This window comes from Papilio polytes, unplaced genomic scaffold (assembly GCF_000836215.1).
Source record: "Papilio polytes unplaced genomic scaffold, Ppol_1.0 DF823980.1, whole genome shotgun sequence".
Taxonomy (NCBI): Eukaryota; Metazoa; Arthropoda; class Insecta; order Lepidoptera; family Papilionidae; genus Papilio; species Papilio polytes.
In genome coordinates, this window is record NW_013525224.1 from 1,512,170 (window position 1) to 1,518,724 (window position 6,555).

Here is a 6,555-nt window from a genome sequence, read left to right on the forward strand (position 1 = left end):
GCCAGTGAAGCCTTAATGGCTTGGTAATAATCATTTATGTGCGACCTCCAATTCTGTTCAAACATGTTAACTATTATAGTGAAGTTCGATGAACTCGCAAATACGTATAATTAAAATTCTTCTAACAAGTTTTGATGGGTTTTGTTTACATATACAAATAGTGAAAATGTAAAGAAATTTAACATATAACAAATTTATATTATCTTTCGTCATTTATTAAAATCCTAACAAAGTACATTGAAAGCAGTATCCTAAAAATATAAAAGTAACTCTATTATTTTAGACAGAACTAGTTTTGGCCTAATATTCCCACGGAATTAAAAAGAAAACCTTAGTAAGTAGCAAATGTATTTTTCCAGACTGTTCTACATCTGAACAAAACAGTTCAAAAACTCCATTTGAATATCTACTAACAATCATATAAAAACTAGCCCTAAATTTTGCATGGGTAAAATCTTTCGTAAAAAACGTTGCGACGTCCCAGAGTCCACGTTTTAACAACGCTCCCATTAAACCAAAACCACGTGATCCGAGAACTCGACAAACAATTCACTTTTGGTTTCCATTGACCGTGACACGTGACAAGGAATTGTGAATTCCGACCGCACACGTGATCTTGTACGTGCCGATGGTGGTCCGTATCCGTACCGAAAATGAATACCGATTATCGGAATAGGTACACACCTATTACAGAGCCGGACTCGAGCCATTTATTATGTAAATTAATTGTTTACAAACATTAAACCGATCGTTACGGACCAATACGTATGACTGTGTGATCGCACAATGAAATCTGCAATACTTAAACGGCTGTAATATAATTTCAATGTTAAAAGCATCCTTTAAATAGTCTATTGATGAATAAATAATAAGATAATGAGTGTTTAGAGTTTAGAATAAATATAATTACTCGTGCAGAAATAATGACGCACGACGTTAATAAATTGAAACAAGTAAATCAATTTTATATTTAGTCTTAGTGATCTTTCATTAAAATAATGTTATACAATTATGTTATAACTAAATGCAAGTAACTTAATTTTAGTAATATTAAATCACCCATCTTTAATTAAGAAGATGTCAGCAATTACAGCATATTTTTGAACAATTCTTTTTTTAATAAAAAGCCCTACACTTACGTCACGCTTTAGGCTATATATTTTTACGCCATTAAACTTAGAGGGTAAATATTTTGGATAAAAACCTTAATGTGGGAAAGAGACCATAAGTCGCTGCCAATATCAAGGAAGTACGGTGGCCATGCTTTGTCATGTCATGTCATTTTTACATTTGCAATTGATAATTTGATACATGTAAACAATAAGATAAAATTTTCATAATTTTATGCGGATGAAGTCACACGCACGCCAGTAACTTATACGGAAGCTATTTTATAGTTCAGACCGTTCAGATAGTCAATAGAAGCTTGTACAATCTTTTTATCCCTTAAATATTATGTTTATAGCAATTATATTGCAAAACAGCTACATTACTAACAAGAAACACTACAAACAAAGCACAAACTATGTTGTTTATTTTTATTGCACGCGTGTATTCCAGTAGGACGCAGGAGTAAAATAAACCTGCAAAATGTACACGTCGAAAACTACCTTAGAATAGGAAGTATATGCGTCATTTGGGAGTATTTAAATAGAATAAAAAGAATGTCAGTCCTATTTGTGTGAATCTCCAATGAGATCCTTAAAATACAGCATGGGTTTTTATTACGTTGAATATTTCAAAGGTATTTTCAATACTTCTATAGCAATATTATAAAAAGAATTGTATTTTTGTACTTAATGATAATTCAAAAACTAGTGACCCGATTTCGAATATTCTTGTACAATAAAAATTTACGTTATCACCGAGTAACGTAAGTTATATTTTTGCATTTTTTAAAATTGACGCGAAAGAAGTCGCGATCAACAGCTGGTGTTTAATATAGGCTCGCTCTCTTTACCCTAATCTTGCGACCCTTCTTTGTTATTTTTTGTACAACTAGTTATAAATTGACTTATTACATGGTAATTAAGCGTATGACATTGAGTTTGGGCGAGTGAATGTTGAAATTCAATGAAATCTTACCTTAGGAAACTTACTCAGGACAACAGCTCAAGGGCAACCGACAAAATATTATAAATAATATGTTAGTTACATTCATTTCCTTAACCTTATTTACCTGACATGTGTCAGGTATATGTATACCTTATGAATAATAATCATGATTTAAAAATTAAGGAAATCTTTAAGCTCTACTTCGTAATTAAACAAGGTTTTGAATTTAGGACACTAGATGGCGTAATTTTCAATTTAAAAGTAAGTTGTTACTTTCGTGTTTTCAAAGATTTTTAACATTAAAACCAACTTAAATTATACCACTAATATTTAAGTGAATTTCTCATGAAAACGTGTCTTCCAAGCTTCATATTAATTTCACTTCAAAGTAAAAGTTCAACAGACGGGAACAGCAATCATAACGTCTACAAACCATAGACATCCATCAATGAAAGTTCACGTCACGTCACGATCCGTTGCATTACTCTACAACTTGCCGTTGTTAAAGGATTCCGATTGTGCATCAATACGGAAATAATCGAATCTGTTATTGCCACAGTGGTATCATTTCTCTAATAATGTGAGTGTCCACATATGACGTAATACAAGTTTTAGATCACGTAACCATAGTAACCGTTCGAGGAAGATAGCGTCAGATGCAGGAAGTGTTTGATCGTTTTTGATAAAATACTTTCGCAATTATGTTCGCGTGACCTAGCGAGATTTATGCGCTCCTGGTAGATACAATCTTCTAACAACGTATTGAAGATACAAAAATACGTTAAATTAAATTTAAAACTGTACTAGATAAACTAATATCACAAACTAGCTTTCTCCCGCGACTTCGTCCGCGTGCAATTAAAAAAACAAAAGCAAGTATTCTTCCGTATACTATCCTTTACGACTATGCCAAATTTTATCGAGATCCGTTGAGCCGTTTAGGCTACAAGCTCTAGCAAACATCCATCCATCCAACTAAGTATTCGCATTTATAATATTAGTAAAATGTGAAAGTTTAGATGGATAGTTGTTTGTTAGAGTTTTTAGCCTTAACGGCTGAAAGAATCTCGATTAAATTTAACAGAAATGTAATGATAGTCTGGAAGAATACATAGGCAACAAACTTTTATTTTTGTTAATTTTATGCGGACGTAGTCGCAAACATAAACATGACAGTATTAGCAGCTTAATGTTGTAAAACAAACCGATATCATTATACTGTCGTCATGTTGTTCAGTTTAATAGTTCCAGCATAAATTACTCTGAACATCTGTACAAAAGTATATCATTATGCATGTTTTGTGCCACTAATTTTTATTATTTAATCGTTTAAAAATCTGCAAGTAAACTGGAACGAAAGGGAGAGTATATAACAAACTCGATCAAAACCAGTCGCACGAAGGCCGACTGGGAAGGTTACGTGGTACCCATATTTGCGCATATTGTTTACATTCAATACAACTATTTAAACTGGAAATAGCGTTAAAAAACTTAATAAAAAACTCATTGAAAAAAGTCGTTGCCAACCGATATATATCTGTGTCGAATATTCAGATCAGTTAAGCCATTTTGAGCACGTAGTAACAAATATTTGACATTTTAAGTACTAGCGACTAGCGGCTTTGCACGGGTCCAATATTGATACGAAAATGTATTTACATCAGATTAGTAACCTCTAAATTCATTAGTTATTCTCTACTATATTATAGTAGTACACCTTTTGAATTATTCTATCTATTAAAATAAACTGCATCAATATACGTTGCTTTTAAAGATCCTAAGCATACAGGACAAACAGCGGGAAGCGACTTTATTTTATACTAGCTGTTGCTCACGACTTCGCCCGCGTGAAATTAATATATATAGCCTATGTTACTCACAGATAAATTACCTTTCTAACGGTGAAAGAATTTTTGAAATCGGCCCAGTAGTTTTTGAGTTATTTCAATACATACAAAAATGCAAATCTTCCCTCTTTATAATGTTAGTATAGATAAACTAAGTTTGAGTTAACTTGAATTTTATTACATTTATACGCTAAAGTATTGACAATAATTACACCTACTACTAAATAAATTATAAAAATAAAACTTAACCTCACTTTAATTAAATGAAAGTGTAAAAATGTTTGAAAATATTTTTTTAAATTCAAAATCGACGGTCGACCTTTCGATTACTGACCTGTCATCGGTACATCACTATTATATCGATTATAATTACTCGATACAACTGACATTTATGAATAATCGAAGACTGCTATCGAAAAATCAGAAGTAACGTAATATCAACTACGTAATATGGCGTATTGATTCGAAAACGTTAAATGTTTTGACATTTATCTTCTTAATGTATGAACTTGTTATAAATATATGCTTTAAATATAATTTATCATAATTATTAAGTTGTCAGCTGTGAAGAGTTGTCTCACAGATTGATGGATACATACTCATTTCAATCGAAGCGTCTAGAATTTAAAAACAAAAGAACGTCTTTACACAGAGGTCATTTATACTAATTAAAGGGAAATAAACAGTTATAACAAACATTTTATTATTCTGTAATTACAGAGTTATTATAAAAAGAGATGTTATCAATTTGAACAGTAAATTCAAAATAAATCCACACAATGAACAACATTGTCAGTCAATTAAATATGTAAATATAATTTCTCATTGAATTCGACCAAAATTTGGTGAAAATTTATAGATAAAGTTAGTAGTAAGAAATGAAAATGTATTTTACTTAAAATATTTAAAAAAAACTATAATACTTTTTTAGTGTTATGTATAATCTTAAAACTGCTGAACGGTCTCTATGAAATTAGGCATAGTTATATGTAGAGCATAGTCTGGAGGAACACATAGGCTACTTACTTTTGATTATTTTATTTAATGCGAACTGAAGCCATTTTAATAATATAGGTGTGTAGAATATCTAGGGCTGTCCCACCAAATTGTAAATTGTCTGATAACATATGTGATGGAAATGACAATGAGGTTATTTTTAAGCTATCTGAGCCTCTATCAGCCAGTGATGGGACAGCCCCTAGTGTTTCTACTTTTTTTAATAAATTTCAAGTTAACAATAAAGTAATACAGTCACGCTAGTGACCCAGACAGGTAGACAGAGACTGTAAATTTTTGACTTTGATCTTTTTAGTTGATGTTTTATAACGAAGAGTACTTAGTAAATATCAATATAAGCATCTCTTGACGACAAAATGTGAGGGAAAAACGACACAGACAAATTGACTTGACCTTTCACTAATGAGATTCAGAAGATACGTTTTTAACTTAACAAATTGCAAATAAAATTAATCAGATATGTGACAGTATAAATTTAAAGTTAATTGAATTACGTTTTGTTTTGAAATGCATAAATTCATATGAAACTTTCTTTGTAAAGTTCTTCAACATAATACATACTGAAATACATTTGTTGCACTTTTCGTTTTTAAATCATTCCAATCATCCCCCCATTCTTACCCTACTTCCAAAGGGGGACGTCAGTTGTTCGACTTCTATCTTCTCTTATCTCATGACATCTTCCACACCATCTATCTCTATCAAGGCTTACCTCTACTTGTGTACCTCTCCATACTATTTCCATTCAACCTTCAATCTAAACACGCATATGCAAAATATGTGCATATTTTCTTTGTTAGGGATCTACTAATTGCTCATAAATTAATATTGAACGCATAAATCTTATCATGTTACATCCTGTTGTGGATTTTTTGCATGTTTACCATATGACCTAGTTTAGATACTATACACTCGTACCAACAAAACCCTTTAAACAAGACCTTGGAATCATCATCATTATAACCAGCTCACTATACGTCCCCACCGAGGGCCTCGGAGCCTACCCTAAAGTTAGGGTGACTAGGCCATAGTCAACCACGCTGGCCAAGTTTTTTTTGATGGGCGGCTCCATGCCACCCTCTCGTTCCCCTAGCATATTTTTGGGATAGGGACGTTAGGTGCGGGTAGAACGTTTCTTTCTTTATTATGAAATTACTATAAATTACAAATATCTACAAATTACTTACAACTTTTTAAGATTTCTACTTGCCTAATAAACTAAAGTTACTAAAATGACTACATTTATATCACTATGTTAAAATTACTAAAGTGCGGGTTGGTTGACTTCACACATATCTTTGAATTTATTCGCTAATATGTGCAAGTTGCATCACGATGTTTTCCTTCACCGTAAGAACGTCGGGTAAATTATGTACATATGAAAATTCGAAAAATCGAAAATCACATTGGCACATGGCGGGATCGAACCCAAGACCTGTAGATTACAAGTCAAGTGCTTAAACCACTGAACCACCGACGCTCACAGACCTTGGAATGCGTAGATTAAATATTTTAACACTATTTTATTATTTTTAACATCAACATGTCTGTTAAAACATTTTTAAATATCGAATACAATCGAACGTTTATTGACACGCTAAATTCATAAATATTTTTGTATACGTGTGAAAATTCT

At 31.9% G+C, this 6,555-nt stretch overlaps 1 protein-coding gene across 4 annotated transcripts in view; it reads right to left on the reverse strand.

Moving 5' to 3' along the window:
- Window positions 1-6,555, reverse strand: part of LOC106101590 (2-hydroxyacylsphingosine 1-beta-galactosyltransferase-like) — a 35,760-nt gene that overhangs the window by 8,658 nt on the left and 20,547 nt on the right. Inside the window, exon 1 of one of the 4 annotated variants that reach the window (XM_013280875.1) lies at window positions 685-763. The exons of the other annotated variants lie outside the window; for them this stretch is intronic. The gene's annotated coding sequence lies outside the window, so the exon portion shown is untranslated. Of the gene's footprint in view, window positions 1-684; window positions 764-6,555 lie in introns of those variants that run through there. 4 annotated transcript variants of the gene reach the window in all.